Genomic DNA, 26,206 nt, shown 5'->3' with positions numbered 1-26,206 from the left:
GACTTATTAAGTAATAGTTCTATTAATAAATAATAAATTTCAACTAAAATACTTCAGAATCCCAATGGCCCTAACTTTGGTACTTTGAAAAAGCAGGAAAATATAAATGGAGTAGGAGAAGGAAATGTTGGGCATTCTTTTATTTTAATTCACCAGAAAAGCCCACATTAAGTTAATACTAAAGTCATTTTATAAACTTCTGTTTGTAACTAATCAAAATATTCAGATATTTTTGATAATGATACTAACTTATATTTTAAGATAGTCAATCTAATTCTTAATGTTGTGGTGATATGCAACAGCATTCTATGAACCAACCCTTTTACCATCATCAAGAAGGAGATGCATGGATAGAGAACGACTTATATGATAAAGAAGGCACTTTTTAGAAATCTACAACACTTGAGACAGAGCAATATGGATTCAAGTCCTGACTAACTCATTTTAACTCATTTTAGGCAAGTTACTTAAATTTTTATACCCATAAAATGTGGATAATAGAGCTGATCAATAGGATTATTGTAAGGGTAAGGATAACTTTAGATAATATATGCAAAGCATCTATTATGGTGCTTGGTGCATAGCTGGCACCTCATGCATATTAATGGAAATTTTATCATCATTATAATAGTACTTTTTAATCATAATTTGAGTATCTCAAGTTCACAAAAATAGGTTCTCCATTGAGTCATCTAGAACTTATTTTCTGTGAACAACAAAGTTTGTGTAATCTCAATGCCCTCTTTGAAGTTTCCTTCCATCTGTTTCTGAATCGAGGCTATTTCTGAAGATCATAGCTTCCACTGCTCTCACATGGAAACACTGGCTCCCACACACCACACATCATGAAGCCTGGAGATGCCCTCCTTGATTTTCAGTCAGCTGTCAGCAGATTTTCTCACTCCCTGTCAATTACCACAGTGCCAAAGAGGTGCCTGCCATCAAACTATACTACCCACGACCCCTCCTTGTGCACTACCTCACCATTACTCCCCCTCATCATTGAATGTTCTGGAAATTGACCCACTGTTTTCCCTGTAGAGACTCTTGGCATCATTCATGGCAATTTTTAGAACCACATAGATGGTTTGTCTGATGCTGACTTCAGTTCTTTGACCATAGCACCAATCTTGTCCTCTACCCATCTTCAGACACCCAGTCCTGTGACAGGACTTACGTTTTGCCGTCACCAATAACTGCCTCTCTTCCAAATGCCCAGATTCAAGCATTCTATATTTTGACTACTATCTATAGTTTTCCAAGCTTACTTTCTGTAACTGTAGTAATTCTTCAGCCACTCATGAGCTCCAATCTATTGGCTCCCTCCACTTTCTCATGCTCTATAATTTCTGTCCACATCCTTATCACTCCTACTTATTAGGTTTGCTCCCGTGGTCCTTCATTGAAATCATTAAAATGTTTCTCTTGCAGATGTTTTTATAACTCTAATACACTTTTCCACTCTTTGTTCATATCAGATGGTCAAAGTAATAAAACATTTTTGTTTTAATCTGAAAATAGCAGTGAATAGAGAATTACATTTTGCTATCACTAAATCTGTTACTTGTCTTAATGTAATCTTAATCACTAAATCTGTTACTTGTCTTAATGTAACCTTATTCTCTATATTATTTCCCCTCTCCCAGTAAATAATTACTGTTTTGTAGAAAGCTAACCCCCTCAACTTGGTCTCCATCCCCTTATCTCTTACTTAAAGAATTTGCTCGTGCAATTAGTTCTTCTATCCCCTTTGCCATCAATTCATGCCCCACACCGTCCACTATTGGATCATTTCCAATAGAATAAAAATGTAACAGACTAATTAAAAATCCCCCTACCTCCAGCTCCCGTCACTCTTCTCAGTAGCCTTTTGCAACAAAACTCCTTGAGTGATTGGTTTATGCTCACTATATGTTCACCTCTTAATTCCCTCATTAATGTCTTATCAGAATTTTGTCACCACCATACTATTGAAGCTGCTCTTAATAAGGTCACCAGCAAATCTGTAGTGTGCAAAATATAAGATCCATTCTATATCTTTATCACATTCACACCCACAACAGCGATGGACACAAATGATTACTCTTTTGTTCTTGACTAGTTATTCCCTGTTAACTTGACTCCTAAGACACCAACTTCTTTGGTTTTCCTCCTATTTCATTGACTATACAAAATCTTTCCTCCCTACCTCTCCTTTTTCTCCCTTGAAATATTGTCAGCCCAAGGTTCTTTCTCTTCTCTGTTTATGAACACATCTGAAGGCAATCTCATCAACTTCTGTGGCTTTAAACATAGTATAATTTTATCCCAACTCTCAAATCTTTATCACCATACTTGAATCTAATATGTAAAAATTCTTTCTCATTATATATCAACAAAATTCTGATTACTACTCACTATCAGGCCCAAATCTGACCCTCCTAGTTCCTCCCTATCTCAATTAACAGCACAGCCACACATTCGTTGCTCAGGCAAAAACATTAAGCAGTTTCTTTATCTCTCACTTTCCTCAATACCCCCTTTTCATTCAACCAGCAAATTTCATGGGCCTTATTATCTAAATACATCAAAATTTGATCTTCTTCTCACCATCTATACTGCCAAAGGCCTAGTGCAAGCAAAAGTTATCTCTGGCCTGAGATGATTATTAATCTGATATATTACATAATTATTAGACAGATATATTAGTTTTCTAATTGTTCTCTCTAGTTTATTTATAACTCCCATAGTATATTCTCCACAAAGCTGTTAAAGATATATTTAAAAAGAAAAAATATATGATGATAGTATTCTCCAAGATTTAATCACTGTCACTCACTATCAAGCCAAAACCCTAGGAAGGCTTCTCTTCACATTGTGAATAACATAAGAAGTCTTCAGTTTTCATTGTAAAAGCCTTACACTTAATGGTTATTGATGCTTTTTCACTCACTCGTTCACTCCACTCTAACCACCTGAGTACTGTTGATGCTTCTCAATGAAACAAAGTCAACCCTACCCCAATCTTGACAGTGGCTGCTCTGACCAATGGGAAATGCCCTTTGTTACATCCTCATGTGATTTGCTCCTTCCCATCTTCTCAGTCACTGTTCAAATGTCATCTCCCTAGGAAGGAATTTCATGATGGGTGTATTTAAAATATCTCCTCTCTTCACGAACAATCCCTTTATTATCTGCTTTATTACTCAACATTGTCAAATTATATATGCATAGACATCCACATGCACCACACATACAGGTTTGTTTATTGATTTCTTCCAATAGAATTTTTTTAGTTTGTTGAGATGGGGTCCCACTGTGTTTCCTAGGCTGGTCTTCAACCCCTGGGCTCAAGTGATCCTCTTGCCTTGGCATCCCAAAGGGCTGAGATTATAGGCGTGAACCACTGTACCAGGCCCCAAAATAATTTAAGATTTGTGAAGGAGATTAGTTTTGTTCAATGCTATAATTTCATGGCATGGGACAGTGCTTGCCCAAAACAAAAATGAGGATGCAGAGTAAAAATTGTGAATAAATATATAGAGAAACTACCTTATTCTCTTTGAAGGTGTTTTGTTTTGTTTGTTTAGTTTTGAGAGGGATAGGAATATAATCTCATCTAGTCAGCACGCTGTGCTTCCTGCCATGGCAACCCCAGAAATATCTGCTTTTAAATATGATCTTAAGAGCTTCATAATAACTGACTATTTTAATACCTAAGGAAGCTAAAAATATGCTCTATCAGGGAGGCAGCAACAACAACAAAGGAATAATTTGAGTTCAACAATTCCATTTGTATTCGATTCTATTGCCTTTGTCTAGTCTCCTTGGACTGGTACGAGGGCAGCCCTTAGGAGTTGAATCACTGCCCAATTTGCCTGAGCCCCAACTTCACTTGGGAAAAGTTTCTTGGCCAATTAAAAACTCAATAAATATTAAGCCCCTACTATATGTTAAATATTTCTGAAGACAATAAAAAAATGCCAGTGAACGAAATGAACTCCAGTATTTCCAGCCTTCATTCAGTTAACACTCTATTGGGGAAGACATTCATTATCAAGAAATTGTAGGTGTGATGGCCATTACAAAGGGAAATTATAAGGCCCTGTATCCTAGCAGTTCTGTCTGCTTAGGGATAGTCTTTCTTCAATCCTTGAGTGTTTTGGGTGCCTTTGGCTTTACTGCTGCTGCCAGCTTGCTTCCTCAGACTCCCAGCAACATGAATTCCTGTCTTTTCCTCTTGTGTCTTAAGAGTTACCTATTGATAAAGAAGTTATGTTCACTCTGCACCAGTTATATTCCAAGAGCCCTAGCCATTAAAGATCTGAAAAGTAGTCAGACAAAAAAGTTCCATTATGATTTTAGCATCCCAGGAACTTTTCCACTAAGCTGATATTAAGTCTACCCTGGAACCAGAGGTAATTTATTATTATTATTATTATTTATCATTGAAATGCTTACCACCCAATAGTGCCCAGAAAATAAAATATCCTATTTTTATAATCAGCTTTTGCTAATAAGACTCAGGAAGCAATACTATACTGAACCAACTTTCTCCAACTCCAGTCACTAGCCTAGGGTTAGTTACTGTTAAATTGTGTGTGATTCAACTTGAAATCTCTCAAAAATTATGGAATGTGACCGGCTGATAAATTTTACAAGGTTCACAGAAAAATATAGAAATTACAAACTATTTCATTGAGAATATTGACCTTTTTTGGGTTAGAGAAAAAGATGTGAAGAATGATATCAATATGAGCTTGACATGTTGTGAACATGTGGTCATGTTATATAGCAGAATGGCAATGAAGTAGAAACAAGATAGTCTGTTTTTTCATTTGGACATTTTAAAGTAATGCTGTTTTAATATTTGATAGATATGGACTTCTGAGCTTGAAATAAAAGAGAAAATTATATTTGCTTCTTGTCTTTTACTTTTAGATACTTTTTCAAGGCCTTTATGACTTGTAATTTCTCAAGGTTAACATATTCAAGCTAAGATTCCCACCAAGCATTTGATTTATTAAAGCACGTGTAGCTCCTTACTGAGTGGAATTGCTGAACCTCTACTAGTGCACATTTTTAAAGTAAGTGTGGTCAAGCAAAGCAAAAATTGTGTGTCTTTTGTGAATGTGAGTGCCAACTCTTTTGGCAGAACAGTTAATTTCCAAGATGTATGTGCAATTGACACTGGATGGAGCACATTTAAGATTTTAACCCTCCTACAAAATAACTGAACCAAATTGTGATTTTAACTTTTTTTCTGTATCTGCTTTAAGCCAAGGCATTGTGATCCAGTGGCAATAGATAGACTTCAGAATTTCACAGGTCAAAACAGGATTGATAACGACTGCTTTGCTATTAATGAATTAGACCAATCATGGAAACTATATGATACAAACCCAGCTAAAAATGTAATGTGTTATTAAAAAGCTTAGTTTATGATCACTTAATGTACTTATTATAAACCTTTTAAAATTAGTAATTGGATTACAAAATTGAGAAACATTAAAAAAATGTGAGGCTGATAGAATACATTTGGTCTACACAAATTAAGCAACTATCAGGGCATATTTAAAATCAGGGAGCATTAGAATTTTCTTTGTTTCGTAGATTTATACTTTATCTCCTAATATCAGTGTTTTAAAAACATGCATGTTTGTTATACATTTTCATGCATTAAATCATTATTCTGACTGTACATTATTTTTCAGAGTAACTAAACTTTGCAGAGACCCTCACGCTAAAGTAATGGGATGTTTGAGATACTGACTTTATTACTTGTATCTGAAATATTATTTCCTATTCTCTGAGGTTCTCAGCTGTAAAGAAGTGTCTTGTTCTATGTTAACTAACACATTTTTTATTTTTACTTTTTAAGGATACATAATAGTTGTACGTATTTATGGGATGCGTGTGATATTTTGATACAAGCCTACAATGTGTAATGATCAAACCCAGTTAATTAGGATTTCAATCTCCTCAAACATTTATCATTTATTTGTGTTGGGAACATTCTAAATCTACTCTTCGAGCTATTTTAAAATATACACAAAATTATTGTTAGCTATAGTCACCCTATACTGCTACCAAACACTAGTTTTTTTTTGTTTTGTTTTGTTTTTGTTTTTTTTTTTTTTTTTGAGATGGAGTCTCACTCTGTCACCCAGGCTAGAGTGCAGTGGTGCGATCTCGGCTCACTGCAATTTCTGCCTCCCGGGTTCAAGCCATTCTCCCGCCTCAGCCTCCCAAGTATCTGGGATTACAGGTGCCCACCACCTGCCCAGCTAATTTTTGTATTTTTAGTAGAGATGGGATTTCCCCATGTTGGCCAGGCTGGTCTTGAACTCCTGACCTCAGGTGATCCACCCACCTCGGCCTCCCAAAGTGCTGGGTTACAGGCATGAGCCACATTTTATTCCTTCTATTTAACTGTAGCTTTGTACCAATGAAACAACCCCATTTTATTATCTCCCCTCCTCACTACCCTATGTTAACTGACAAATACTATAAGCACTATCAGAAATATGAAATTTTAGAAAAGAAATGTAATCAATGTATGACATATATTAAGATTCAGGTGTTAGACAAGTTTTTCACTTTGTTATATTTGCGTACTTGCAGTTTAATGTATAATTGCTTTCAATTATAGCTTTAACATGTTTGAAACTTATCTCTTCTCAGAAGATCCTGCTTCTTGACACTAATTTATTTATCTTTTTAAAAGTATTTCTATTATACTAAAGATTTCAGAAAGCCTCCAGGTCAAATACTGTGCTGACACAAGACACAGTGCTTAAACTCCGTAAGGAATGAAAGGCTCATCTCTGATTTACTCTTTCTAATGAGGAGACTCTTCTTCAATGCTCCAACATCAACAAGTTGAATCTATTCAACTGCATAAAAATGCAGATCTATCTACTGGAATTCTTCTTGGAAAAACCCTATTTCGAACTCATCTTATTATCTGAATTGTTTCTATACATTTAATTTTCTTGGCTGAATTGCTTCCCAGTTAATCTTCCTCAATCCAACCGTGCCATTCAGGTTGTTCATAAACTGACGGTGAATACTAATGTAACCACAAAAGGAGTTCTTCCTGAGCACTGCATAAAGAAAGACCACTGCATTGTAGTGGAGAAAGGGTTTAATGGACACGAGGCTGGCCACAGCCCCTAGGGCAGGGGTTTTTCAAAGGCTGTTTGGATGAAGGGGTGGCATGGCTGGTAACAGGTGCTTGCTGCTGATTGGTTGGGAAGAAGATGGACTCACAGTGGGGGGACTCACAGCCAGATACTGCCGGCTGAATCATTTCTGAGTGGGGCCACAGAGTGGAGCTGGCAGGTCCAGGTGAAGCCATGGGTGTTACACATGAAAAAAACCTGAAAAGATACGTCATAGGTCTATCTTAGTTTCCACAGTAGAGATTCTATTTGCAGCAGTAACTGGAGAAATTGCATATCTTACACCTCTGGAATAATGGTTGACAATAGTTTATGTCTGAGCCTTAGAAGGACCTAGTCTCCTCTCCTCCTCCGAGCCTGATGGCTTTACAAAAGTGGTTGAGTTTTCCAGTAAGGCCTGTAGACTCATTTAAAATGCAGCCTACATTTCTTCCAGAGTTGGCTCAGCCAATTAGCCCAGGAATAATTAAGGGAAAGGCAAGATGGAGGTGGGTTAGCTTAGCTTACTGTTACAATTTTTGTCATTGATAAAATTTTTGCAAAGGTAGTTTCACTGTTACTCAAGCTTTTTTTTTTTTCTTTCTTTTTTTGAGACGGATTCTCCCTCTGTCACCCAGGCTGGAGTGCAGTGGCACAATTTCGGCTCACGGCAATCTCCATCTTCTGGGTTCAAGCAATTAATCCTCCTTCAGTACTCAAGCTTTTATTACACATGCTCCATCAGGCAGGGTTTTGTCCATCTTCATTTTCTATAGTTTATATTATGAGAATAATAATGACTTTTCATTTTGTAGTATAAAATTATATAACGTTGAAGGTGTTTTGAAAGCAGCCTCTATACCTATTATTGCTCTTAATCATTTTTGTTATCAAGAGAACAAAATATTTATCTCTTTCTATATCAGGAAGTGACTTCAAATGTCTCTGCTTATGACAATCAGTCATTAAAAATAGCTTGCCTCGCCATTTTTTCTTCCACTCCCTCAAAAACATTTTTTTCTTAGACATAAATCTTTATTAAAGGTCTCCACACGTTGTATAAAAGATTTCCAGGGGTATGTAGCATATATTTGTGGCACTTTTGTCAGAGGTGTTTGAACCAGAGCAACTCCATCTTGAATAGGAGCTGGGTAAAATGAGGCTGAGACCTACTGGGCTGCATTCTCAGATGGTTAAGGCATTCTAAGTCACAGGCTGAGATAGGAGGTCAGCACAAGATACATGTCACAAACACCTTGCTGATAAAACAGGTTGCAGTAAAGAAGTCGGCCAAAACCCACCAAAACCAGGATGGCGATGAGAGTGACTCCTGGTTGTCCTCACTGCTGCACTCCCACCAGCGCCATGACAGTTTACAGATGCCAAGGTAACATCAGGAAGTTACCCTATATGGTCTAAAAAGGGGAGGCATGAATAATCCACCCCTCCTTTAGCATATAATCAAGAAATAAGCATAAAAATGAGTAACCAGCAGCCTTCGGGGCTTTTCTTTCTATGGAGTAGCCATTCTTTTATTCCTTTACTTTCCTAATAAACTTGCTTTCACTTTATGGACTCACCCTGCATTATTCTTGTGTGAGATCCAAGAATCCTTTTTTGGGGTCTGGATAGGACCCCTTTCCTGTAACATCTTTCTGGTGACCACGGAAGGGACTGTAGTGCAGAAATCCCCGATCCAAAGGCTAACTTCGGGTAAGTGGTGGGGTCCGGAAACATCTTTCTCCTGAACCCTGAAGGGACGATACTAAAGAAACCCTGCAACCCAAAGGAAATAGACTGCAGTGCTGATCGGCTGACTTTGGGTAAATGGTGAGGTACCCAGGGAAAGGATGGGATTGGGTTATATGCCCAATTTAGGGGAGTTAAAGTCTCTCCTAAGACAGAGTTGGTTACAGGCCCCTCTTAATAAAAGGCAAGGATGCTTGATCAACCTTGGGTTAGAGGCCCACCTCAGGAGGGTTAAAGTCCCTTCTAAGATTTAAGGGGTTAGAGGCCTCTCTCGGTAAAATATCTTACATCTAAGAACGGGTTTGGCACCACGGGATGTTAACTGCTATTTTCTTTGGAATAATCTGCCTTTTACACTTAGCAGCCTGAGCTTTTCAGTGTCAGCTGCAATTGGTGGGTCTTTTCTCTGGCCTCCCTGAACACCTCACCTTCCCCACCCTGCCACAGGCAATGCTTTTCTGTCTCTTCTTACCCTTATCTTTTCTATTACTTGGGGAGACCATCTTGCCCAAAGACCACAGGTTAAAACTCCTGGTTGGAGGTTGGATTAACTATGATGGGGCCCAACTGGGGACAAGTTTTTAGCCTTGCCAGTTTGATATTGGGTGCTAAGCATAGTGGCTTATGTCTATGTTTTGTTACATATATTTTGCTCTGGCCAAAATGGAAAAAAATACTTTTCTCTTTTGTTGTGGCTTGGCCCCCAGGGCTATAGTGCAGCCAGCCGGGTCATTAGGGCGTGTCAGGGAAAGGGAACAAAGAAACCTGGCATGCTGGCAAAAGGGGAAGGATTTCTTACTAGCTAGGCTTCTGGTCTCTCTCTCTCTCTCTATGCAAATTGGCTGAATGAATGGTAAAAATCATTGTTTATCTCCTTTGTAAAGTTTGATTAATGGAAGAAAGGATTTGTGAGGCTAGGCTTAAACTGTAGGAATCTAGTGTGCTTTGTGTGTCTTTCTGTATTGTTCTGTCATAAAGAGGGGTACCTTAGGAAAGATTGGGGCCTAGGACCCCTATACACCTGGTTTTCAAGATGGCCCAGCAAACTGGTCAATTACAAATTTTGCCACAGGTCACAGAAAAATCTGTATGAGGTTTTCTTGTTGTCTTTTACATCCTTGGGAGCTTGACCTTGTAACCATGTGGCCATGCTTTCTTTTTTCCCATGGTGACCTGGGTTTGAGGTTCAATTCCTGGCTTAGAGGATGAGTCATTTATCTTCTTCTGTCTGTGTATTTATATGCATTATGTGTGATATAAATATTAATTGGTTTAAAAATAATAAGCGCATAAATCAAATATTTTGTTAAAAAATGTGAAAAATGTAATGCCTTTTAGTTCAAGTGACTTAAGTAATCTTTGGGAAATAAATACAGTTTTAAAGATTATTGGTAAAATATGAATATCTTCAAAAATGTAAATATTTGCTCTAAATTATACAGGTCAGATACTAAGTTTACTAAATGCTTTAAGGTCATAAACTACTTCTTTGACTTTTGAAAATTGTTCAGTTGATTTTGGAGAATTAAATTCTATGTAAGGCCTGGGACATGTGGACTTAGATGCTGGAAAGAGTCAGACTTTATCTGCACTTCTGTCTGGGTCATAGGCTTCATACCTAGTACATAATTAAAATCCCTTACTTACCAAGGTTTTTACCAAAGTAAAAGTCACTAAGAGTTAACAGTGTAACATGTATTTGAGGCTACTAAACAAACAGTTTTACAAGCAAGGTGTACACGAAAAGTGAAATGAGTTTTTGGTAAAAGGTTATCAGAAGGCATGGGAATGTGAATTTTTTTTTTTGTCTGAAGGGTTAAAGGATTGTTTTAAATAGGAAAAATCTGAAGGTTTAAGCAAATTGTGGAAAGTTTGTGAAAAATTAATTGTAAAAGAGATTCTGCATGTGGACATTGGGCTAAAGTTAAAGCAGTATTTAGTTTTTCCAGAAACTAAACATTGGAATAAAAGCACAACAGGTTGTTTTTAAAGCCATAACCTGTTTATAATCTGCTCTTTAACAAAATTTTGTAAAGGGTTATAAAAGGTTTATAAAAATCTTACCTTATGGTCAAACTGATTAAAATTAAATACATTTGTCTATAAGGTTTTATTAAGAACTGGGTTTGACATCAATAATACATGAATGCAACAGTGACATTTGCTTTATTTGGTGTAAAAGTCATATAGGAAGCATTATCAAATGTGAAATGGTGTTTAACTTTGTTTAGGTTATATTCATACGAATTTTTTATTAGTATGTGTTTTGAAATTGCATAAGATTCCTATAATTCTAATATGCCTCAGTATGTGTCATCAGTAATAATTATAATTGTTACATTAAATCATTATAGGTGCAACAAAGGTAACCAAATTTCTTTGTCAATCTTGTTTTTAACTGTGGCTGTCCTAAGATGTTTTGACATCCATACACAATTGTTGTCTTGTTTTGGTCCTCTTTAGAAGGTGATTTACAGTCAGCTATAGAACTCTAACAGGTGTTCTTAAATACAGGTTTCTGATAACTTTGAAGATTGTGACACTAGAATAGAAGAGACAACTTTCAGAACTCTTGTGGAAAACTAGAATGTTCACGAATATTAAACGGAGCAGGAGTTAATTGCATGGACTGAACTACAGAAGCTATTCACAGCTTGGAGCAATTAAGTAAAGTATACTCCTATAAACAAAGTTTGGAGCATATTTGTTTCTCTCTACCTAATTTCTCCAGAATTTGGAAACTATTTATGAGTATTCTTAATTTATGGCAACATACTTATTTGCCTAAATGCAGTAAGAATCTGTTTTTCTTTGCAACAAGACACAGTTGGAGAAACTGGTTATTTTACCAGTGCTTTCACTGGAATGGCATGTTTTCCTTTAAGGAATCAAATTTGACTTGTAAAGCCAATAAAAGACCCTGGAAGAACTGGCCTCATATCTTGCCTACACAGTCCCTTTACAGGGTTTCTGACCTGTGGTAAGTATGTCACTTTCTAACAAGTCCAGGAGCCCCAAGTTATCTTGGGATCTCAAGAGGAGAAGAATTTACCCAACTCATAGGTATTTGAGGGTACAGGGGAGGAGCCAAGATGGCCGAATAGGAACAGCTCCGGTCTACAGCTCCCAGCGCGAGCCACGCAGAAGACGGGTGATTTCTGCATTTCCATCTGAGGTACCATGTTCATCTCACTAGGGAGTGCCAGACAGTGGGCGCAGGTCAGTGGGTGAGCGCACCGTGCGCCAGCCGAAGCAGGGGCGAGGCATTGCCTCACTCGGGAAGCGCAAGGGGTCAGGGAGTTCCCCTTCCAGGGGTGACAGACGGCACCTGGAAAATCGGGCCACTCCCACCCGAATACTGTGCTTTTCCGACGGCTTAGGAAACGGTGCCCCAGGAGAGTATAGCCCGCACCTGGCTCAGAGGGTCCTACGCCCACGGAGTCTCGCTGATTGCTAGCACAGCAGTCTGAGATCAAACAGCAAGTCGGCAGCGAGGCTGGGGGAGGGGCGCCCGCCATTGCCCAGGCTCGCTTAGGTAAACAAAGCAGCCTGGAAGCTTGAACTGGGTGGAGCCCACCACAGCTCAAGGAGGCCTGCGTGCCTCTGTAGGCTCCACCTCTGGGGGCAGGGCACAGACAAACAAAAAGACAGCAGTAACCTCTGCAGACTTAAATGTCCCTGTCTGACAGCTGTGAGGAGAGCAGTGGTTCTCCCAACACGCAGCTGGAGATCTGAGAACGGGCTGACTGCCTCCTCAAGTGGGTCCCTGACCCCTGACCCCCGAGCAGCCTAACTGGGAGGCACCCCCCAGCAGGGGCAGACTGACACCTCACACGGCCGGCCAGGTACTCCAACAGACCTGCAGCTGAGGGTTCTGTCTGTTAGAAGGAAAACTAACAGAAAGGACATCCACACCAAAAACCCATCTGTACATCACCATCATCAAAGACCAAAAGTAGATAAAAACACAAAGATGGGGAAAAAACAAAGCAGAAAAACTGGAAACTCTAAAAACCAGAGTACCTCTCCTCCTCCAAAGGAACGCAGTTCCTCACCAGCAACGGAACAAAGCTGGACGGAGAATGACTTTGACGAGCTGAGAGAAGAAGGCTTCAGACGATCAAATTACTCCGAGCTACGGGAGGATATTCAAACCAAAGGCAAAGAAGTTGAAAACTTTGAAAAAAATTTAGAAGAATGTATAACTAGAATAACCAATACAGAGAAGTGCTTAAAGGAGCTGATGGAGATGAAAACCAGGGCTCGAGAACTACGTGAAGAATGCAGAAGCCTCAGGAGCTGATGCGATCAAATGGAAGAAAGGGTATCAGCCCTGGAAGATGAAATGAATGAAATGAAGCGAGAAGGGAAGTTTAGAGAAAAAAGAATAAAAAGAAACGAGGGTACAAACTCACGGCAGGGCTCAGCTCTAAAAACGTCTTATCTAAGATTCCTTCTATGGAACAGAGTTCCATTCAAACCAATTTAAAAAGAGCTTATGTGAAAAATATTCTTGCTGCACTTTATAGAAATAAGCAGGCCAAGGATAATAAAGCAAATGGATCTTATCATGATTTGTCTTTATTAAAAATAGAAAACTGGAGAGAACTATTATGTTTCAGGAACTATGGTACACTTATTATTAAATTCTAGTCTCACCAGTTGTTTTTAAGTTTGTTTCTGAAATTTAGGTTAACACTCCTTATTCCTGTAAACCAACCAGGATCTCTGATGGCTTCTCAGAAGAAACAAGAGGGTTGGGTAATGTAAAAATCTGAATCAGTATTCTAATTCTGGGCATATACTGGAATCATGTAGTAACCCCATATTAGCTTGGTTCCAACAGTTGTCCAGTTCATGGAAAGTCTTCTAATTTAGTTTACTTGGGCTATGTTACTTATTTTGCTTGTCTTTTGTGGAATGTATTGCTGTTGTACTCTTTATGTAGGAATAAGTATAAGCTTACTCAATGTTTTCTTAAATTAAACACTTATTAATCTCCCAGATATCACCTGTTGTTGGAACTAAAGAGCTATGAATGGCCCTCACCATACTGATGCTTTCTGACTGAGTGTCTTTCTACTCTGAATACGAGAGACCCTCATATTTAGACAGGAATATCATTGCCCCTATTCAGCCTGAAGAAGTTACAGAAGATGGATGGTCATCTCTCTGCAACCCTTAAGATTAAGGGTGCTCTTATAAAAGGCAGGGGGAAAATTTCAGAGGTGTTTGAATCAGAGCAACTCCATCTTGAATAGGAGCTTGGTAAAATGAGGCTGAGACCTACGAGGCTGCATTCACAGACAGTTAAAACATTCTAAGTCACAGGATGAGAGAGGAGGTCTACACAAGATACAGGTCATAAAGACCTTGCTGATGAAACAGGTAAAGAAGCCAGCCAAAACCCACCCAAACCAGGATGGCGATGAGAGTAACTTCTGGTTGTCCTCACTGCTACTCTCCCACCAGCACCAGGACAGTTTACAGGTGCCATGGCAACATCAGGAAGTTACCCTATATGGTCTAAAAAGTAAGGGCCTGAATATGGGGTAGCCATATTCAGGCTACTATGGAGTAGTAGTACTATGGAGTGGCCACTCTTTTATTCCTTTACTTTTTTTTAAACTTGCTTTCACTTTACTTTATGGACTCTCCCTGAATTCTTTCTTGCAGAAGATCTGAGAACCATCTCTTGGGGTCTGGATCTGGACCCCTTTCCTTTAACAGTCTCACTACTTACTAGTAAGTTTCTTACAAAATTGTTATTTTCCTGGTCTTATAAAGGGTTCATTAATTTATAGAATAGACTTTACACATAAATGATGCCAGTATGATTAAACTGAGTGACAATATTTGAAACCATTAACTATACTTTTCCAGATAAATGTATCTCAATAGTTCTACTTTAAGGAGTTATAATTCTATCTTTCTGTCACAAACAGCAATTTTTCAAAACGGCTTGAAGGAATTCACATACTCATAACAGACATTTACACTCAAATTTTGGGGATAATAATATATTGAATATCACCCCCTAAATTAAAACAAGTTTCTTTTTGGATAAATTGTAGGTAATTTTTAGTTCAATATTCTTCTACAGGAACACACAAGCTTAAGTTAACTGTATTATCGTTCTGACTACTTTTACTGCCGGCAGACAATCTGTATGAGTCTGCAGCAACCTCAATTCTTGCCTTCTCAGAAGAAAGAATTCGACAGAGGGGCATAAGGCAGAAAGAGAGCCTGAGGCAAATTTTAGAGCAGAAGAGAAAGTTTATTAAAAAGCTTTAGAGCAGGAATGAAAGGAAGTAAAGTACACTTGGAAGAGGGCCGAGCTGGCGACTTGAGAGATCAAGTGTGCGGTTTGAACTTTTGAGTTGAGGTTTTATATGTTGGCATATTTCTGGGGTCTTGTGTCCCTTCTTCTCAATTCTTCCCTTGGGGTGGGATGTTTGCATGTGCATTGGCCTGCTAGAGCTTGGGAGGTGAACACGTACAGTGAATTTACCGGAGCTGTATGCATGCTCACTTGAGGCATTCTTCCCTTACCAGTCGAATGTTCCTAGAACGTCATGTACCAGTTAAATTTTGCCATTTTGCCTCTTAATGCACATGCTTGAGTCCACTCACCCAACTCCCGAGATCTTATCAGGAAGCTACTGAACACCAGTTTCAGGGTTTTTTCTATCTATCAGGAGACTGCCTTTCCCTGGTGTCAGCTGTGACCAATTATTATTTTAGAGAGACAGTTAACCACCTGATGGTCACTTGACATTCGTGGTGTATGTGTGTGTGTGTGTGTGTGTGTGTGTGTACTGCGGGGAGCCCTCTCCTGCCCCACTCATGCCTGACTAGCTACTTACTGTAACACTTCTTGTTTCTTTTTTTAAAAAATAGTGTCCGGAATTATGGTGATCACTACCAAAAAATCAAAATCAGAAGCTCTTGAATATTTATTCAGCCTGTTATCAATTATTAACAACAGAAGCTCATTACATTTAGTAATTTAGAAGTATATGTTGAGATTCAGTTTTCCTCTCAGATTTTCCCTTCTATGAATTCCATATTGATATTTTTCTATAGCCAGTAATGGTGGTGTATGCTTTACATTGTTCTTTTCAAGCAAATTTTATGAGAACCATAACCTAAGTTGAAATTTTGGAGTTTTCAGCATTAATTTTTATTCACGTTGAAGTGAAACCAGAACTTTTTGTGAGTAAATTTTGCAGCTGTCCACTCTAGTTCCTCTGTGACCATGTGTGCAGGTGAGGTTATCACGGAAGTCCTCAGATGAGGTCATTAGAGAGCGATGACTCTGCCTTCCCTCGGGTGATTTGTTACATGATGAGCATAGTGTAAGTGAAGTTCAGTTTTTTGTCAGATTATGTAACCTTGAATTCACTGCCGCCTTCATCAAAACTTTGGCTATGCAATCAGTATTCCTTGAGGACTTAATAAAGTTTATTCACTTGAGGAGTTAAAAAAACACATATGCCTAAGACTCACCTATAGAAATTCTGATTCTGTTATTTGGGGATAGGAATATGGCAACTCTATTTTTCTTTTAAAACCCATGGTTGATTCTGAAAAATAATGAGGATTGGAAACTACTTTTATAAGTACTTTAAGTTACATTCCTGAATCATGTCAGAGAACCTCAAACTCCCAATTGCCAGAAAAAGCTGTAAATTTGATTTGAACTTTTTTAGGAGACAAAACTCTGAGGCTGCACATATTAGAACAGTCTCACCCAACCTCCTGGAATCCATTGAGTCTATTTGTATTACGGGCTTGAGGTGAGACCTGGAGCATCATGATGGTACAGAATGTACTGCACATTGAGGTACTTCATTACATGTGATCCTGTCTAGACAGTGAGGCAGGAAAAGGTTCCCAAACAATGCCAAGACCCTCTTCCTGTTGAACTCATCTCCACTGAACCCCTGTGAACTGCCCCCGCAACCCCCACTTCCTCCAGGAGTCAGATCAGACTCTGGTTCCCACATTATTTTGTTTGAATCTCTATTAACAGCTTTTATTATCCTGATGGGTTAGAGCTAGTCATGTGTTTCTTGGTCTTTCCCTGAGCCTTTTCTTTGAGTACACAGACATTGACTTTCCAGCACTTTTCCCATCAGCATCATCCAACATGATGTCTTTCAAAAAGGTGTGTTCAGTGAAGAGATGTTCCTAGATCCCAAATATAACCTGAATCCTAAGAACATAACTGATATTGCTTCATTTGCAAAGTTAATATACAATCAGTTATAACAATTTCCTTCTTGAGCTGGTTTTTTATTACTTGTCACAATTAATACTGTAACAAATTTTCACATGCTTAGTGGCTAAAACAACGCAAACTTATCTCACAGTTCTGTAGGTCAGAAATCCAGGTAGAATTCACCGGTTCCTCCACATACCACCTTCCAAAGCCAAAATCAAGGTGTCAGCTTACTCATATTTTGTTGTGCTAGGAGAGGATCCACTTAGCTCATTTAAGTTGTTGGCTACACTCAGTGTCTTGCGGTTGTAGGCCCCAGTGCCTATTACTATGCTGGCTGTCACCTGGGAGCCTCTCTCAGCTCCTGAAGACCACTTGCATTCTTTGTCTTGTCTCCAGCCAACAAGCAGGAGTCCTTTTTATGCATCCGGTACCTCTGATCTCCCTTTCTGATGTATGTCTCCTGTCTCTAGCTTGAAAAATGTTCTCTCCTTTTAAGTGCTTATGTGATGTGATTGGGCCCTGGTGATCCAAAATAATCTCCCCATTGTAATTATATCTGCAAAGTCTGTTTTGTTATGAAACATAAAATATTCACAGATTTTAGGGTTTTAGGGAATGGACATACTTGGGGATGGTTTTTCTACCTGCTAGACTTTTGTACACCCATTGTCACTCTACTTTTCCCCTGTCCATTTGCTATTTACCACGTAACTCATGAAGATTTCTGCCATCATGTATCACCTTTTCATAGAGCTAGTCTAATTGCATTAGTCAGGGTTCTCCAGGATGGACGGATGAATAGATAGATAGATAGATAGATAGATAGATAGATAGATATAGACAAGCGGTAATTCATTAGGGGAAGTGGCTCATGGTATTACGTAGTCTGAGAAGTCAGTCTCATGATAGGCTCTGTGCAAGCTGGAGACCCTGGGTTGCAGGTAGCCTGGCTAGGTCCAAGTCTGAAGGCATCAGAGCTGGGGAAGCCAAAGGTATAACTCTCTGTCCAAGGCTAAGTAAGGCGGGAGAGCCTTAGAAGCTGCTGGCACAAGTCACAGAGTCCAAAGGCCAAAGAGCCTAGAGTTCTAATTTCCAAGGGCAGGGTAAGAAGGGTGTCCCCACTCCAGGAGCGACAGAATTCACATTTTCTTTGCCTTTTTGTTCCACAGGGACCCCCAGCCTACTGGATGGTTTCTGATCACCTTGAGGGTGAATCTTTCCAATCAGTCCACTGAGGCACGTGCCAATCTCCTCAGAAATACCCTCACAAATACACCCAGAAATAATGGTTTTCCATCTGTCTAGGTTATTTCTTAATCCAGTCAAAATGACACCAAAAAGTAACCATCACACTAATGCTTAATCAAAAGGCTAGTGAGATGCTACCTCTTTAGGTAGATTCTGGTAGATAGCTGGGAACTGTTGATACCACAACCTCTCTTCCCTCCCAAAGAAATACTGATACTTTGGAACTAGTTTCCTTCTTTCTTATTCTTATTCCAACTAAGCCTTAGCACACCATGGTCCAGAACATACTGGCTTCATATTTGATTATCTCTGCGCTCTTAACATGTCTTCACTTTAGAAGCTGCAGAGAATATTTTTCTGAATTTATATAAATACTCTTTCTTATTAACTTACAAGAATGAGCATGAGTCATTTAAAATGTGTGATTCCCAATGGGTTTAATCTACAATTTGTTCTTTAAATGCAGAAAAATAAATGGGATATTGAAGATGTGTTCTCGTGGAGTTTACCAAAAGAAAACAATATACATTTAAATTGCAACTTCAAGATTTGTTTCACTTTAAAAAGAACCAACCCTGTCTTAAAGTACAATAGCATTTTGTGTTAAAGGCTAAATTACTAAAACACATTTATTTAAAATAAAATCATAATAGTCTCAAGAGCTGCATCTTATCACACTTATTTGTCACCAAAAAATAGTGTTGTGTACAGATGGCAGCAATGATGTAATGTAATGTATGTCAAGAATATTTGTTAAGATAACATTGGGGGCCAAGGCTTTATAGCAACTGCAGTCCTTTCTTGGTGAGCTTGCTTTTAAAAAACGATTTCTCATCCATTCAGACAGGTTCTTTTGCTGAAAGTCTCCAAAGACTATTTCATTATCGTACCTTTTCAATGACTTTCCATAAAGGAATACAAGATGTGAATCTGGCTTTTAATATGTACCATTTAAAGTAGTTATCAATGACACATTAGTCATTCCATCCAGTGCCCCTGTGAGGTGGGTGAGTGAATAATTATAGGTGACCTTCAGACAAGTGAGGATCTAATGTAGCCTTGAAGGCTTCTAAGTATGGGGTGTTTTCTCTGATGAGTGAGTAATCACTGAGTTATTAGCATGACATTTGAGAAGTCATTAGGGATTTGTAAGTAAAACAAATCTATTTTTCTTAGTCATGATAATGGGCTACTGTTCTTACCTGTAATGCTGGATTTTAGCTTTTTATTTTATCTCAAGATTTATCACTTAATGGATATATTTTCCTTCAGGAAAGGACACAAAGTTGGAGCTATCAGAAGCAACAATGTTTAATAAAGACAATTTTTTTTCAGCTGTAAAACAAAAGAAAAAGTCAAGAAAAAAATGGATTCCTATTTTCTCTTCCATGGCTAATTTGAAAAACAATAACAACAACAACAACAAAAAAGCCATTTCAAAGCAATTCTAAATGTTTAACTCTAGTTTATAAAACTGACCTGTTCAGTTGCCTTGAATGAATCATTTATCCTGTTAGTTACTTCATTAAATCTGTCAAACTATCTCAGCTTCTCTGGAGGCTGAAGTGGGAGGATCACTGGTGCACAGGAGTTTGAGGCTGCAGTGATCTATGACCGTGCCACTGAACTCCAGCCTGGGTGACAGGGTAAGACTCTGTCTCAGAAAAAAAAAAAAAAAAAAGACTATAAACAGTGTATGGAAAGACATTTGCCATCCATTTTTGTATTCCCCATACCCTGAATAGAGTAGGTGCTTAATAAGTATTTGTTGAATAAAGATGCCAATTTCTTTTAGTATTCACTTTTATTTAATAACCTCTTTCTCTCTCTACCTCAAAGTTATAGGAAAGGAAGGGAAAAGAAGTAGGGAGTGGGTGAAGCATTCTCTGCTTTTGATACTTTTTCTGGTTGAGTCACATTCAAGAAAAGAAACAATTTAAGCAGTAAGGGATTGAGTACTGACTCTACCAACATTTATTTTTGCTTATCCAATGCGCAAAAAGAATGATGAGAAATCATTTCTCTCTAGTTTAATGTTATTTCCCATTTTTCATTTTGATATATGTTCCAAACTGTTAACTTCATTTCTTCTTCCCTGTGATGATCTCCGCCATTCCCTCTTCTGCAGCATTTTCTCTTCTTGTTATTCAATTAACAAGAGACCCTAGGATAACAACCTTTCATCTTTACAGACTAATTGTTCTTTTTTCTTAGACATAAAAAACTAGATAGGCATACAAACATACATCAATTGAGTTGTGAAGGTTAAAAATGATTCACTTTTCTTACTTTTCATCTTTTCTTCATTTTCCTCATGCTTTTTTTCTATTTATGTTTTCAATGCCCTTCTTCAATTTTATTTAACTTTCTGTTCTTTAGAGATAATTAGCAGTGTGTCACTTTTTACACTCAATCTCTAAGGCAGTATCTACTTCATAATTAGTTTGAATAATTATGCCAACCTGAACAGTCCTTGGCAGCAGTTTAGTTAGGTACTAGAAGCATATGGTAAGGATTTTGTTCAGTATATAGCAGAATCAATATGGTGTTGATTTAAATTTATTTATTGTAACAACACCTGAAAGCAAGCTTTCATTTAAAACAAGATACACTTGCCTTAATCAGATGGTCGATAATTGCAACAACTAAGAGAAATTGAATTGCTTTACTCAGAAATTGCATCATTTATTAAAGGAGGGGAGACAATATTACTGAAATTGTCTTCCAACTCTTTCAGAATTGGTTTGCCCTATATTAGAAACAAATACAAAAGACTGATAAGAAGAGCCTTTATCATTTAATCTGGAGGATACTTATAAGGTCTAACTATCTGTCAACAAAAACTCTTGTTCATACATCGATTCATTCATTCATTTATTCATTGAACAAACATTTATTGAGCTACAAGCATGTGTCGGGGCACTGTGCTAAGAACTAAGACAAATTTTGTTTGCTTATCCACAAAAATTTGATTATTACAAATTTTTATCTTAGTTTGGGCAAAACCACCCAGTGAGTAAGTAGCAGAGATAAGATAAGAATACTGACCCCTTTCTTCTATGAGTCCTAAGTGAAAAGTCTTGCAGTGGAAGTTTCCAAACTCATTTACTGAGAAAGCAGCTGTACAAAATTGGCCAAGCTTAATATAAAATAAAATGGAGAGTTTTTTATAGCAATTTATTGTTTATATATTTTTTAAATGTGCCATGTTTAGTTTCCATGGAATCTGTGAATTTGTGGAGAACATAGTGTACTTTTCTAAGGTCAAATGCTTAAGTTCTTTCAAACATCTGACATAAGAGTTAAAGTGACAGACAGGATGATTAAATGGAAAGTGGGTGGAACAGGCAGCGTGGATACTCCATGCTGAAAATGTGTGGTCTTAAAATTTTTGAAGGGTCTTTTGAGTTAGCTGATGTAATTGCTTCTAAAGCTCTAAACTCACCACAGTAAGTAGAGCTGCTTTTAAATGTGCCCACAGCCCCAGAATTTCCTCTTCACTTCCCTTTACCACCTGGTTGTACTGACACACAGTTATACAACTAAACTCAACACAGATAGGAAATAAACTACAAGGTCCTCTTTTCTTTCCCTGCTCTCTCATCTATAGTAGTTCTTCTCATTTCCTATTTCTGAAAAATGGGCATCTTCCCAAGTACCTCATACTACTATGAAAATAAATTAATAAATGAAAATAAGTTGGCCGGGCATGGTGGCTCACGCTTGTAATCCCAGCACTTTGAAAGGCTGAGGCAGGAGGATCAGTTGAGGTCAGAGTTTGAGACCAGCCTGGCCAACATGATGAAACCCCATCTCTACTAAAAATACAAAAATTAGCTGGGATTGGTGGTGCACGCCTGTAATCCCAGCTACTCAGGAGGCTGAGGCAGGAGAATTGCTTGAACCCAGGAGCCAGGAGGCAGAGGTTGAAGTGAGCTGAGATCACACCATTGCATTCTAGCCTGGGCGAAAGAATGAGACTCTGTCTCAAAAAAAAAATAAATAAATAAAATAAAATAAAATAAGTCTATGCAAAGTCCTATTCAAATATGATAATGCAATTTAAATTTCCTAATCGTTCATTCTGAAGGGCAACGTTGGTAAAGGAGAAAGTATTCAATGCTTACCTAACAGTCTTGCAAGAGTTGCCCTTATATAACTCGAAACCAAGTCACTTTTGATGTTTTTGGCATATTTGTACCTTTTTGAAAAAATGTTTTGAGAAAACCATAAATGAAAGATTTGTAGATACAGTTGTAATTGTCAATATTCTTAAAGAAAGTAATATAAATTTTGGGGGAAAGACTCCCTCTCATTCTGTAAGCTTCTAATAGCGAATCTAGCTCAGATGAATAAGAAAATTATTATTGAGCAAACATTTTAGTGATACTATTCCTTTTGCTTCCATCTTTTCTCCGCAATACATGTGAAAGCCAGTTACCTGATGATATTATTCTTTATCTGTGATTTCCGGCTGGTGAAGGAACACCCCAAGGATCCCATGACAATACTTCATATTTCAAGCCTATAACTTCCAGGTAATAATGTCTTATATTTGTAATATGCTTTCATGTTTCACAATTTACAAAGAATTTTTACATGAATTGCCTTTTTGTTTCTTAAAAAAATCACTTAAGATGGTTAAGGCAAGAAACCTTCCTTTCATTTTATAGATGAGCCATGTGATGTCAGAAGTGTGATGTGCCATGCTCCACTACAGACAGGAAGTGGAATAGCCAGGAACTTGAATCCAAGCCTTCTCATGCCAAAATTCTCCTTTGATACGTGAAGGCACCCTCATCACTCCAAAGGTAAATGAAATCATTATGTAGCAAATGAAGACCCAAAGAACATTTTTATTGACTCCCTATTGCTGAATATTTGTTTTTTTCTATAAATCTTTCTCAGATCCATTCTTTGTTTTATAATGCAAACTCATCCCATGATATATCAAAGAAAAGCAAATAAACTGAATTGTTGATTCTAGAAGAATATATGGAGGGTTTAATTCAGTCGGTTTAATCCCTTGCAACCAAGAACCCTAATAAACTGTGACAAATACACTATCAGCCAAACTGGCAAGTTGTTTAACTTTATTGTCTTAAAGTTTTTTAACTTTAAAATGGGGATTATAATCATACCTACCTCAGATAATCATATAAGAACTAAATAATTTAATATGTATAACGCTCTTACTAAAGTGCCTGGCACACGATAAGCACTATGATGGTTAGCAATGATTATTATTAGTGAATAGGTTATAATGATAACACATTAACTGGTGCTTTAATTATTCCAAGTAGTTTTAAAATCACATGAATTTAAATAAACTTTCTTTTTCTTTTTTTTAAATGTGCACATATTATTTCAAAGGCTGAGGTTTTCAAACAGAAAAGGTAAGTTTTATTAAGATTAAGTAACGTCCAGGGTTAGAGTTTAGAAAAGAAGGTCAGTGCTACAAATCCTGAGTGTGTTTTGGACTTACTCATTTGTAGATATTTCGACCTAGGAGCATCCTGGCAGTTTCAGACTAAGCATAGAGTGCTCTCTTGCTTCAGTAATTGGCACTTAGAGTAATAATTACATCAATCATGCTGTCCAGAAACATACAGTATTTAGACTTAATGGGAAGAAAACAACTTATTACAAAAATTCTGTTAATGTTAATCTTCTGTATTACGCCCCTGTGCACATATCAACAGAAATGAATGATCACATTTGAGAGACTAAAAGTTCTCCTCAATTCATGATTCTGTTCACTGCATTCTCTTACCAATGAGGCCCAGTCTTCAGGGAATTGACAGCTTGTTATTAGTTATTCATTTTGAAATAAAACCTCTTTTTTGTAGGATATGGAGTTTAGATAGGAAATAGATGGATTAATGGCTAATTTTAAAAGGAAGAAGGGAGGGAGGGAGGAAGAAGAAAAGAAAGGAGAGAAGAAAGGAAAGGAGAGAAGGGAAGGTGAAAGGGGTGGAGGAAGGGAAGAATGGAGGAAGGCAGAAAGAATTTAGAATTCTTTTAGTTTCAAATAACAGGTAAAGAAAAACAAACCTCCAGCTAGTTTAAGAAAATTTACTTTGTGAATACTCAAGTGTCTCACACAACTAAAGACCACAAATGCATCTGAGTGTTGAGGATGATTAGAACTAGAGTGAAGGTACCATCAAGAATTTTTTTCCTTATTTTTTAAATGTGGGAAACGAGACTGTGAACAGTTCCTAAATTTTACATCTAAGAATCAACCATACCTTGGAGATTGACTTGTTATTTTCTTTGCTAGGGAAGGGATTTACTGGTCTAGATTTAGTGAAGTTGGAGCCTCAGTCCCACTCACTGTGACTGGGGTGGGAAGGGAAAGAAGTGGGGCATTGTAATCAGCCCAGTTTGGCTGAATTATATACTCTTCAACCAATCACCTATGGTCAGGATCAGGGTCATTACTGATTTGCTTGTGCCTGCTCCCACTATGTGAAGGTAAGGGAGAATAGTTGCTAGAAAAGGGGTATAGACAGGCAGCCCTATTGCATTCCACTGAAATTCATTTGTTTATAAAACATTCATACAACTAATGTTTAATGAGCAACATCTATGTTCTAGGTGCTGGGGGTACAGCAATAAACAAAACAAACACACTGAACTTATAGAGAGCTTGCATTGTTTTTATTAGACAATGATTTCAGAACATTATGGTTACTATTCCCATTATTTTACACCCACCTCCAGAGAAACTAAACTATCCAAAGTTTTTGTTTGTTTGTTTCATTTTTTAAACTTGGAGCTGAAATTAGTTCTTACACCATTCAATTTGAACACAGTAAAAAGATTTGGTTTTGGATGATACATTGCTACTCTTGGTTGATCAAAGTCTGAAGTGTCTACCAGGAGGTTGCATGTTTCAATGTTAGTGTTTTTTACCCACCTTTTTCTTAGGTTTTCTTTTTTTCTTTTCTTTTCTTTTTAGATCTCTCTACTTGTTCCTCAAAGGAGCAGTCTATTTTTAATTTGGTAAGTTATAGCCTTGGAACCTAATTTGGTAAGGCTTCTGAGACTTGATAAACTTGGCCTTTCTTCACGGGAAGTCTCACATGCCAGGCCTCTGAGAAGTTCATGACCATTTTAGCTAAACTTCCTTTGATAAGTGCAGAGAAGATTAAGGCACATAAAACAGGCAAGTGGAGGCTGGCCGTGGTGGCCCACGTCTGTAATCCCAGCACTTTGGGAGGCCAAGGCGGGTGGATCACTTGAGGCCAGGAGTTTGAGACCAGCCTGGCCAACATGGTGAAACCCCATCTCTACTAAAAATATAAAAATTAGCATGGGGTGGTGGCATGTGCCTGTATCCCCCGCTAGTCGGGAGGCTGAAGCAGGAGAATTGCTTGAACCTGGGAGGCGGAGGTTGCAGTGAGCCGAGATGGTGCCACTGCAGTCCAGCCTGGGCCACAGAGTAAGAATCCATCTTAAAAAAAAAAAAAAAAAAAAAAGCCAGGTTGGTGGAGTGGAATGTTCTTCCTGAGGTCAGATGTCCAATTTTACGTTCTGAGAAGAAAGCTAAAACTACTGGCTTTGGGGTGAAGAAAGGGCAGCCATCCTAATGTGAGAAAATGCCAGGCATTATGCAGTATACAAAGGCATAAAAGGCATTAGCAGCAGAGTGGAAATACTTTGGAAATAGTACTCAGTCAGTAAAAGGAAATGAGATGAAGCCTCATCTCAGCTAGGAAGAACCAGAGAGTGTAATTATCTGTAAAAATATTTTATTCAATTTGTTTCATAAGACAAAATTGCCATCTATAAAAAAATTAGGTCCTATTCATGAACAGGCACTTCTCAAAAGAAA

The 26,206-nt window shown here is 37.9% G+C and overlaps 1 long non-coding RNA gene across 2 annotated transcripts; it reads left to right on the top strand.

The window, feature by feature from the left end:
* The first annotated feature begins 14,322 nt into the window (after window positions 1-14,322).
* On the top strand, window positions 14,323-25,752 carry LOC129050440 (uncharacterized). Of its 2 annotated transcripts, none has more exons than XR_008514079.1 (4): window positions 14,323-14,636; window positions 22,800-22,904; window positions 23,040-23,177; window positions 25,331-25,752. It is a non-coding gene; the product is annotated as an uncharacterized LOC129050440 (long non-coding RNA). The 2 variants fall into 2 exon arrangements; XR_008514076.1 differs by having other exon boundaries at window positions 14,342-14,636; window positions 22,804-22,904.
* Window positions 25,753-26,206: the final 454 nt, after the last annotated feature.

Source organism: Pongo abelii, chromosome 1, assembly GCF_028885655.2.
Source record: "Pongo abelii isolate AG06213 chromosome 1, NHGRI_mPonAbe1-v2.0_pri, whole genome shotgun sequence".
Lineage (NCBI taxonomy): Eukaryota > Metazoa > Chordata > Mammalia > Primates > Hominidae > Pongo > Pongo abelii.
This window is presented reverse-complemented; position numbering and strand designations above follow the sequence as displayed.